Consider the following 11445-nt stretch of genomic DNA (forward strand, 5'->3'; position numbering starts at 1 on the left):
CCCATGGTCCATGTACCCCCTTGACCCTGACATCAGCAAAGCAGTCCCCATCACCAAAATGTGGTGTGCCACAGGCCCCTGGGAAGACGAACCAATCTGAGGTTGCAAACAATAGGAAAGGACCTTAATTCTTGTGAGGCAGCTATGAGGACTTTCAGCCCTAGACCTGTACATATTTTGTGATTTTTAAAAAATGTAACTCACCATGCTATACACATCCTTAGCACACATCCCACACACAAGCTCACTCTGCTCCTGGCATGGAGCACTCAGGGTCTCTTTAGGGGACTGCCCTTTTTGGGCCCTGAATGGGCCACTCTTTACCATCAAAATGAATTGCTTATCATCCGTACTTGGCTTTTTAGCAGTCACAAATACAGGGTGGGGAATTTGTTGGATACCAGGTGTCCTACTAGCCAAAGTCCTTTCCAGCCCATGCTGCTGAATGAGCCAGGTCATGACCCCAACCAGACACTCTGGTTAGAGCTCAGTGTAGACAGACCTGCACACACTGCTGAGCAAAGAAAGTTTGGGAGTGTAGACAGAGGAAGTGAGTCCTGTCAGCTGGGGTGGCTCCTGCACTGAGCAGTGAGGGCCGAGAGTGAGAACTCTCTGATGCTTCCTCTCTATGCAAGGTCTGTGAGCTTTATGACTTCCTTCTGGCTTGGTTGTAAGAGAAAATCACCTCAAAAGGGCCTGGGTAAGAGCTACTAGCCTTCTTGGAATGTCTACAATGTGCCAGATGTGAAAGCAGATGCTCTTTTGAAATACTTCTGTCGGATGAACTTTCTTATCATTGTGGTACAGATGAGGAGGCAAAGTCATTTGTCTAAGACCCCACTGTTTCAGCTGCTGGAACTGGGGTTTGGATGGAAGCTTTGGCGGCTCCTCAGTTTGCATTTTCTCCTCACTGCAGTATCACTTTGGGAAGGAGGTCTGAAGTCTTCAAATGAAAATGGAGTTTTCTCCTTATGTAAGTATAGCAATCAAATGTTCTGGAAAGAACACTTTGCCCAGCCAAATTGCTCTAGATGTTCAGGGCAGGAGAGGGGTGGATGTCCTGGTGGTGATGACCACACAACATGAAGAGACAATGTTTGCTTAAGGTACCAGACTCTCAGGGTGGTCTAGCATTTCTCAGAGAGTGGTCGGAGAGTTGGCCTCTTGTGGTATAGGTAAATTTTTAAGTATTTATGAAAATGCTTATATGTCTGGTTTCAGCCTGACTTAGTAATTTGCTTGTATAACCTCTATGCCTACTCTTGGTGGTCCAAAGGGCCCAGATTAACAATTTTATGAACATCCTGCTGTGTTTAGTGTGTTATACCTTGGAGTATCTATTTCGCTAACCCAGATGGTGCCATTACCACACACATATCCTGCAAGGGGAGGGAGTTGTATTAACAAGTGTAACCAGCAAAACCACAGCATTTCACTTTAGCAAAAGGGGCCGAAACAGGAAGCGGGTAAATTCCCTCCTCCCACACACCTACCATTCTCTCTTCCCTTCTACGAACTTAGAGTCTCTGGGTTTGTGGCCTCTGAACTCCTCTCTACCTCTAGGGGCCAAATTGGGCATTGGGGAAATTCACAAGCTTCATATTTAGCTCAAAATCACCCGGGCTATATGTGGGCTCATCACTTCCTTAAAGGTGGAAGAGGTTCTAATTTCTTGTTTTCTCTCGTCTCTCTCTTTCCATCTTTTCTCTTCTTTTCCTCTGTCATTTTTCCCTTCTCCTTCAGAGCATTATAGTTTTCCTTGGACTGCTTTTTCCGACAGGGCTTCCACTGGGCTATTCCAGAGTACAATTACTAGTACTGTGTTACATTTCCAATAGTCAATAAGAAAGCAGAAGTGGCCACATTGGCTTCCCCTAAAAGCAGCATCAAATTTCAAGTACTTTCTTATATTACTCCCCCTTCATTCCACCACCCTCTATAAGCACACAACTCACTGCTGAGCATATCATAAATGCTAAAAAATAGTGAATGAATCAATGAATTAAGTAATTCTTTTATTCTAATTTTTTCTATAGTAAGCCATTGTGAATAAGATGGTTCTTTTTTTTTTTTTTTTTTTTTTTTTTTTTTTTTTTTTTTTTTTGAGACAGAGTCTGGCTCTGTCGCCCAGGCTGGAGTGCAGTGGCCAGATCTCAGCTCACTGCAAGCTCTGCCTCCCGGGTTCACGCCATTCTCCTGCCTCAGCCTCCCGAGTAGCTGGGACTACAGGCGCCCGCTACCTCGCTCGGCTAGTTTTTTGTGTTTTTTTTTTTTTTAAATAGAGACGGGTTTCACCGTGTTAGCCAGGATGGTCTCGATCTCCTGACCTCATGATCCGCCCGTCTCGGCCGCCCAAAGTGCTGGGACTATAGGCTTCAGCCACCGTGCCCGGCCATGAATAAGATGGTTCTTTTATCCCCAAAGAGGTTGCCTATTGACTGAAAGCCTAAGCACAGCTTCTGAGAGTCACAGTGAGATCACATCTCTACTGTACTGAAAATCTTTTCAGGCACCAGAGAGAAAGGTCTGGCCGTGATTCTCCTTCCCCGGTTCTGAGTGAAAAGGTCATTAACACTAGCTACTGGCAATTTCAAGAACTGCCAAAATGACAGTGATGTGATAAGAACAACTATCCTGTTGGGTCTTTGTGTAGTATTTTTCCTTTAAAAGCAGCTTTATGCTAATTATCCCATTTGAAACACACAAAAAGAAAGTGTGAGGTCAATGTGGCTAAGATTTATGTCCATTTTGCAGACATGGATCTGAGATATCTGGTGATTTGCTGGTGGTTGCACAGGTAGTGGAAGAGCTGAGGCGGAAGTGTTTCTTCCTGAGCAGGTTGCTGTTCTTCCCAGGAGTCCTGCCTACCTGCCTTTCTCTTGCTGACAGCCATATCACCCACTTTGTTTAAGGGTCAAAATTGTTTCAGGTCATTCTCACTACTACACTCCCATTAGCGCCATGACAATTTACAGATACCTTGGCAACATCAGGAAGTTACCCTGTATGATCTAAAATGGGGAGGAACCCTCAGTCCTGGGAATTGTCCACCTCTTTCATGGAAGACTCGCGAATAATCCATTCCCTGTTTAGCCTATAATCAAGAAATAACCATAAAAATGGGCAACCAGCAGCCCTAGGGACTGCCCTGCCTATGGAGTAGCCATTGTTTATTGCTTTGCTTTCTTGATAAACTTGCTTTCACTTAAAAAAAAAAAAACAACAACAACAACAAAAATAAAACTCCTGTCTCTAGTAAAAATTTATGTTCACACCTAAAATTTGTAAACCAGTGTGCATAGCATCTTTATTCATGATAGTTAAAAACTGGAAACAATCCAAATATCCATCAATAGATGAGTGGATAAGCAAAATGTATAATCTGTGCAATGGAATATTATTGGGTTGTCAAAAGGTGTGAAGAGCTGACACATGCTGCAGCATGGCTAAACCCTGAAAACATTATGTTAAGTGAAAGAAACCAGCCACAAAAGCCCACATTATGTATTATTCCATTCAGACGAAAAACCAGATTAGGCAAATATATATAGGTGCAAAGTAGATTAGTGGTTGCCCAGGGCTGGGGGGTGGATGAGGGTATTGGAAACTGACAGCTAATGGGTACAGATTTCTTTTAGGGATGATAATAATGTTTTAAAATTGATTGTGGTGATGGTGGCACAACTCTGTGAATATACAAAATCTCACTGGATTGTATAATTTAAAAGAGTGAATCATATCATATGTAAACTATATCTAAATAAAGCTTTTTGAGACGGAGTCTCGGCCAGGTCATTTGTGGCTGGAGGCAGTGGCGCCATCTCGCCCACTGCAAACTCCGCCTCCTGGGTTCACGCTTCTATCTCCTCCGCCTCTTCAGCCTCCGCAGCTGGGACTACATGCCTCACACTGGGCCTGGCTATTTTTTTGTATTTTTAGTAGAGACGGGAGCCTCACCATGTTAGCCAGATGGCCTCATCTCCTGACCTCGGATCCACCCGGCCGCCTCTCAAAGTGCTGGGATTACAGGCTTGAGCTGACTGGCTGGCCTCAAGCCGCTTTGGCTGACTCTGGGCTGTGGCTTTCATAATCTTCTTTGGCCATGGCTTTCCCCAGAGCTCCAAAGCTGAGCAGTGCCCAATACTGTCTCCTCTAACTTTGTTTTACGGGGAGACATTTCTCCAACTCTGCCTGCTCAAATGTGTGGGGTGAAATCAGGTGCCTCCATATTCCCAAATACAAAGCACTAGAGGTTAAGTTCTGTACTTCTCAAATGTCAGTGTACATTCTGATGCCCTGGAGATCTTGCTAAAATGCAGATTCTGATCCTTTGGGTCTGAGACACAGACTGAGATTCTGTATTCTAAGAAGCTCCCAAGCAATGTCAGTGTTGCTACTGTCTTCATTTTGCAAAGCCAAGGTGTGGACCACAGACCCAGAAGATGCAGCCCTTGACTCCTCAATGCCACCTATACAATTCAATCAAATATCAGGATTTTCAAAACGTAGTCAGTCAAATGTCTTTTTTCCCACTCTCTATCCAATTATTAGGTGCATTTATAATGGAAGATTGTTACACACGGTTACCAACTTGGTGAAATCCTTTGGTACACACTAATCTTTATGGAAAGCACCTAACAACTTGGTGGAGTATTTTTTCTTTGAACTAACTGAATTGGCCATTTGGTTTGCATCATAGGGAAAACCCTCAGTTGTGCTAAGTCTGAGCTTCCTTAATCATAACTGTATATTTTAAAAGCACAAGATTAATTTCTGTGTTCCAAACACCAAACATGTTGTCATTTTGAGGAGTAGGCAGGAGGTTCAGAGGGCCTCCTTAAAAGAAGATAAAAGCCAAGAGATGGTGAAACTTTTATTTTATTTTGTTTTGTTTTATTTTATTGTAGAGATGGGGGGGGTCTCACTATGTTGCCCAGGCTGGTCTTGAACTCCTGACCTCAAGCAATCTTCCCACCTCAGCCTCCCAAAGTTCTGGGATTACAGGTGTGAGCCACCATGCCCAGCCTGGATGGTGAACTTAACTTAGTTGTATAGCATCTGTGGATTGTGATAAGATTTATGTATACAACTTAATTTTTGTTTAATAAGCATGTGGTGTGTGTCTGTAACATAAAGTACACGATGCCTCTATCTCAGGAAGAGATATATAAAGATGAATAAGATGCTGTCTGTGCCCAAAGAGAGGCCTTTATTCCTAGTCAGGGAAAGAAACAAGCTCACCAAGAAAAGCAAGAAATAAAAGGGAGAAGGAGAGAACTTTTGGCTTGTTCTTGCTGTTTGATTGGCTTAAATTTTATCTCCACAGATTTTGCTGATGTTGTGGCAAAGCTGAAGAATCCTGAACTCCTTTGTTCAAATAAAACTTCTATTTACACAGGATTTGCTAAAGGAGTACAAGGAAATGGCAGAGATAGTGTTAAGCTCACACAGCAGTTCGGGAAAGTGCCCCTTCATTGTTCTCAGGCTTGTACCTGCAGTAACAGGGCCTACAGGCTTTGAACACAAAACAACTGAGTTCGGAACCTCAGAAGAATTCTGGATATGGTACAAAAAAATTCAGGTTCAGATTCAAATTCCTGCTGTGCCCAAGTTTAGATAGACGATGATCCGTGCTTTTTAAACATGCTGGGGCTTATTTTTTCAACTGCAATATAAAGATGATTATACTAATTTCTTCAAAGGGATGACATGAGCAGGAAATGAGCGAATGTATGGAGAAAGTTTCATGAACTGCCCAGCACTCTACAGATGTAAGAGGTAATGACTATTTTTCCTAGCCCATGTGCTTCAGGCCTCGGCTGTCCTTCTCCTGCCCTCAGGTCTGGCAAACCCCACCTGTCGACTAGCCATGGCTCCAGTGCTGTTTCAGGGCCCTGCTTGATGAACCAAGTAGATGTGGGGTCTTCCTAAAGAGAATACATTGTGATTGTGATCAGAAGGAAACTTCAGTCCAAGTCCTCAGTGATTCTCTGGGACTCAGTGTCTTCAGCTGTAAAATAAAGTCACTGACTACATTTTGAAATTCCGTTATAGAAATGCCTGCCCTATAAGCAGGCATGATTTATATTGGTGCCCTGTATCTGTCTCTCATATGAAGAAAAAAGCTTATAGTTCAGTCTTTTTCTTCCCTAGGTTTTTGAGTCTAAGCCCTTATTTTCCACAAGCTGGGAACTTAGAAGAAGGGAAACACTACAATAAATCTGCTGAATTAGCCACCACCCCTTTCTTGTCTTTCCAACTGGGCTTGGGAGCCTGAACCACCTACAGGCCTCCCAACCCTTCCTAAGGAGAGCAGGAGCCACTTATCAGCTCCAGCTTTGGAGCTTCGCAAGCTAATCAACTGCAGATTTCCTAATTCCTGTTATATCCATCTAAGTGATAAGCCAAACATGGAACAAACTCTCATAGGAAGAATATTACTTTTAAATATGATGGATAAAATAATAACTGAGCCAGCAGGATCTTTACTGATAAAGGCTAGTGAAGATTTCTATCAGAACTACTGTTGAAGAGGTTTTTTTTTTAAACTCAACCATAATTGATTCCATCCCAAACTTGCAACACAAATTCTTACCTCCAGAAAGTAAGATAACACGCATTATACAATATACATGCATATGTGTGTGTGTGCATATATATGTACACACACACATACATATACTAGGTAAGTTCTTTCCAAGGCTTACTTGATGGATGCAGGGCACAAATCCAAACTCTGGAGAATGAGATATTAATAATTACTTCTGTAGTGTTTGATATTTGCAAAGTGACTTGCAGTTATTTATTACATAATTATTTTACATTGAACAGTTTTCTCTCTGGATAAGTAAGAGCAGGGAATGAAGAATGGGCTGGTATAAAGGTCCAGAAAGATGTCTTTGCCATCTTTTATGGTAGATGCCCTGGGGGAACCCAGATCCTCCCTCTGAAGAAGCAGACCACTGTGTCCAGCCACTTCTCCCTTTGTGTCTCTGGCCAAATATCCACGGAACAGATAGAATAGGCAAAGGCTAAGTTTTCACTGTGTAGTCGTGACCAAAGTCCTCTTTCTTGCCATAAAGCTGCAACTACTCCCCCAACGCCTTATTTTCTATGAGGATATCTTTAGTTGTATTGGGAGAAGGCAGATAACAAAGGTTCAGCAGTGAGAGGGCCTAGGTTCTGGGCCCGCTCCCTTTCTAACTAGCTGTGTGACTTTTGTCAAGCAAATTCACTATTTGTGGTCTCTGCATTCTTTATTTGTCATACTGGAATGATAGCATCTCATCCACTGGGTATAAAAAGATTTGTTTGTTGTGAGAGTAAAATAATAAGCACAACAGTTCTTTGAAGATATTGAAAGTTTCATAAGGTTAGAATGGTGTTATTATTACTGCTATTCACATGAACAGCTTCTATCCATCCCATCCAATCTGAAAATTGATATACCTTGGTCAGCAGCCCCAATCTAGATTTAACCACGCACTTTGCCTTGCTTCTAATTTATTTATGGTTGCAACTTTGTTTTCTTTATACTGAGAGGCCTGATAGCATAGTGAGTAAGATGACTAATTCTGGTTTCAGATGGACAGGATTTAAATCCTTGCTTCATCAAGACGTCTATCTCTGGCCATGATGAAGCAACTATTACTGGACTAGCCTTCCTGCCATAAACAAATGTAAAACTGCTACAACATACATGAGACACTTTTTTAGTTATTGAACAACAGATTGCACCTGACTATGATCCTTGAGAGAAGGAAAACACACAAGATGAAACTCACATTTGCTCCAGCTCTCTTCTCATGGAAAATGTATCCACATTATAGCAGAGAGAATTGGATGGAGCAAAAACAGAGCACAGGGGTGTCCCTTAGCCAAGGATTAGCATCGAGGCTGTTAAAGGGGCTGGAATCTGTGGGGTAGGACACAGGAAAGAAGGGAGATGTGAAGAGAGGGCCACAAATCTGTTTAGGGGTGCTCCAAGAGTTCTTGAATGGGACATGGTCTGTGTGTGCAGAGAGAGACAAAAGGAGTCTTATTAAGTAGCAGCTGCTATGGGGTTACAAGTGAAACAGAGATACTTGAGGTCTAGCAGTTCTGGGGATGTTGGAGAACCAGTGTAGGGTCTTGTTAGTGCTCCCAAATCCTGATATCTGAGGAAAGTCATATACTAGAGGTAAGAGGCATGCCCTAGAGTAAGATCTATTCTATAATCACCTTATCAAACCCTCATACCAAGCTTTGACAAGATCTGCATGGAAAACAGAGTTAGGAATTTGAAACTCACCAAAATAAAAAGGCTTGGGCAACATCTTGGGCTTTTTGCAAATCTTCCCTGACTAAACCTAACATAAAGTCTAAACAAGTTCAAAGTGATTGGCCAGTAATTGAACTGTCTACTAGAATATAGCCCAATGCACTTAAGAGACTGATAACAAAGTCCAATGTCTCTACAATGTATAATTTACAGTGTACAGTATACAATAGAAAATACTAATCACACACACACAAACACACACATGAAAATATAATTTATGGTCAAGAAAAAGAAGTCAATAGAATTTGACCTCAAGGTGGCCCAGATGTTGAATTGCACTGACGAATACTTTAAGGCATCTACCTAAAATATATCCAAGAATTAAAGAAAACAAGATCTTAATGAACGTATTTTAATGGTCAACATATTTTAACATAGAAAATATTAGCAGAGGAAACAAAACTGTAAAATAGAACCAAATGGCCGTTTTAGAACTAAAAGGTAAAATAATTAAAGTGAAAAATTTACCAGGAGGTCTTAACAGAAAATTTGAGATAGAAGAATAAAAGGACTTAATGAGATTTAAAGGGGCTTAAAGAAATATAGATACAAATTATCCAATTAACAGAACAAAGGGGAAAAAGGTGAAAGAAAAATAAATAGAGAGTCTCAGAAACCCGTAGAGTAATTACATGCATTTAATTGGATTTTCAGGAGAGGAGTGTGAGAATGGAGAAGAAAAAAAAAATGTGTTGAGAAAGCATGGTGGGCCAGGTATCATGGCTCATGCCTGTAGTCCAAACACTGAGAGGCTGAAGTGGGAGAATGGCTTGAGTCCAGGAGTTCAAGACCAGCCTGAGCAACGTGGTGAAACCCTATCTCCATAAAAAATACATAAATTAGCTGAGCATGGTGGCACACACCTGTAATCCCAATCACTCAGAGGGCTGAGGCATGAGAATCGCTTGAGCCCAGGAGACAGAAGTTGCAGTGAGCTGAGATTACATCACTGCCCTCCAACCTGAGTGTCAGAATGAGACTGTCTGAAAAAACCAAAACCAAACCAAAACAAAACAAAAAAAACACAAAGAAATAGTGGCTGACATTTTTCCAAATTTGAAGGAAAACATCACTTACAAATCTAAGAATTTTGGGAAATCTTAAGCAAAATTAATAGAATGAAAACCACACCAGCCACATCATGGTCAAACTGTTGCAAGCCAGAACTAAACAGAAAAATCTTTAAAAAGAAGAGGGAAATAACATAAAATAAAATAAATAGCTATCAAGCCATAAAACACATGGAGGAATCTTAAATGCATATTGCTTTGAGAAAGTAGCCATTGTGAAAAGGGTACAAGTTATATGACTTAAACTATATGACATTCTGGAAAAGACAAAGCTACAGAGACAGTAAAATGATCAGTGGTTGCCAGGGGTTTGAGGGGAGAAGGAGAGAAATAAATAGGCAAAACACAGGGGTTTTAAGGGCAGTAAAACGATTCTCTATGATACTATAATGGTGGATAAATGACATGATAGTGTATTTATAGAACTGAACAACACAAAGAATGAAACTTAATGTACATTATGGACTTAGCTGGTAATAATGTATCAATATTGATTCATCAATTCTAATAAATGTATCACACCAATGCAAGATGTTTAGGGGAAACTTAGTGGGGGTGAGGTGGGGAATATGGAAGCTCTCTGTGCTATCTATTCAATTTTCTGTAAATCTAAAACTGTTCTAAAGAATACTCTATCAATTATTTATCTATCTTTTTTAAAAGGATATATACAGGAGGAAATGACAAGAAATTTTGACTACTTCTCACTGAAAACAATGGAGGCCAGAAGACACTGAAGCAATGCCTTTAAAGTGATAAAAGGGACAAAAAAACCTGCCAATCAAGCTTTCTACATCCCAAGGAAAAATGTCCTTCAACAATGAAGATAAAATAAATACCTTGTCAGTGAACAAAAGCTGAGAGATGTAACTAAGAAGACAATATAAGCATTAAAATACAATACTAGTATTATTCAATTAACTCAAAATAGGTTTTAAAAAAGAGCAACAGAGGAACAAAAACATGAGGGACAAATGTAAGACAGCAAGAGGGTAGGTAAAATTCAATGACATCAATAATTTCATTATATGTAAATGAACTGAACACTACAATTAAAAGGAAGTAATTGTCAGACTGAATAAATAAAACAATACCCAATTATGCTGTCTAAAAGGGGCACAATATTAATAGAAAGTAAAAGATGGAAAGAAGTATACAGTGTGAACAATATGCATTTTAAAAATTGTGTATTTATATTAATCAGACAAAGTAGACTTAAGTATTAGCAACAAAGAGAAATATTGCATAATAATAAAAGGGAAAATCATTAGGAAGATAAAACAATCTAAATGTGAATGTAATTAATAACAGTTTAAAGATATGTGAAGCAGAAACTGACAGAACTGAAGAAAATAGACAAATCCATCATAAAGGAGATTTTAACACCCCATGTCTGTCAGGAATCTCCAAAGAAACAGAATATATATTTTATATATAATCTACAGATTACATATTAAGTATGTTATATATACATATATTTATAGATAACTACATATCATATATGTAATCTCTAGGATATATATATATATATATAAAAAAACCATAATAGATCCAGATATACACATAGAGGGAGGGTTATTTCAAAAAACTGGCTCTTGCTATTGTGGGACTGTCAAGTCTGAAATCTTTAGGGCAGGCCAGCATGAAAGGAAGTAACAAAAGGAAAACTCAGACATGAATTGATGTTGCAGTCTTTCTCTTTGGTCTTTAAACTGATTGAATGAGGCCCACCCACATAATTAAGGTGAATTTCTTTCACTAATGGTCAACTGATTGTTGATGTTAACCACTTTTACAAAATAAATACCTTCACAGTAACACCTAGATTAGTGTTTGTTTAAGTAGTCGAATACATCAGATGTTAGAGAGATTGCAGAGAAAAGGGAATGCTTATACACTATTGGTGGGAATGTGAATTAGTTCAGCCAGTGTGGAAAGCAGTTTGAACATTTCTCAAAGAACTGAAAACAGAACTACCATTCAACCCAGCAATCCCATTACTAGGTAAATGCCCAAAGGAAAATAAATAATTCTACCAGAAAGTCAGCTGTACTT

At 40.0% G+C, this 11445-nt stretch overlaps 1 long non-coding RNA gene across 1 annotated transcript; it reads left to right on the forward strand.

The window, feature by feature from the left end:
* The first annotated feature begins 590 nt into the window (after nt 1-590).
* On the forward strand, nt 591-10810 carry LOC116270356. The gene is made up of 3 exons (XR_004178402.1): nt 591-700; nt 917-973; nt 10054-10810. It is a non-coding gene; the product is annotated as an uncharacterized LOC116270356 (long non-coding RNA).
* Nucleotides 10811-11445: the final 635 nt, after the last annotated feature.

This window comes from Papio anubis, chromosome 1, assembly GCF_008728515.1.
Source record: "Papio anubis isolate 15944 chromosome 1, Panubis1.0, whole genome shotgun sequence".
NCBI lineage: Eukaryota > Metazoa > Chordata > Mammalia > Primates > Cercopithecidae > Papio > Papio anubis.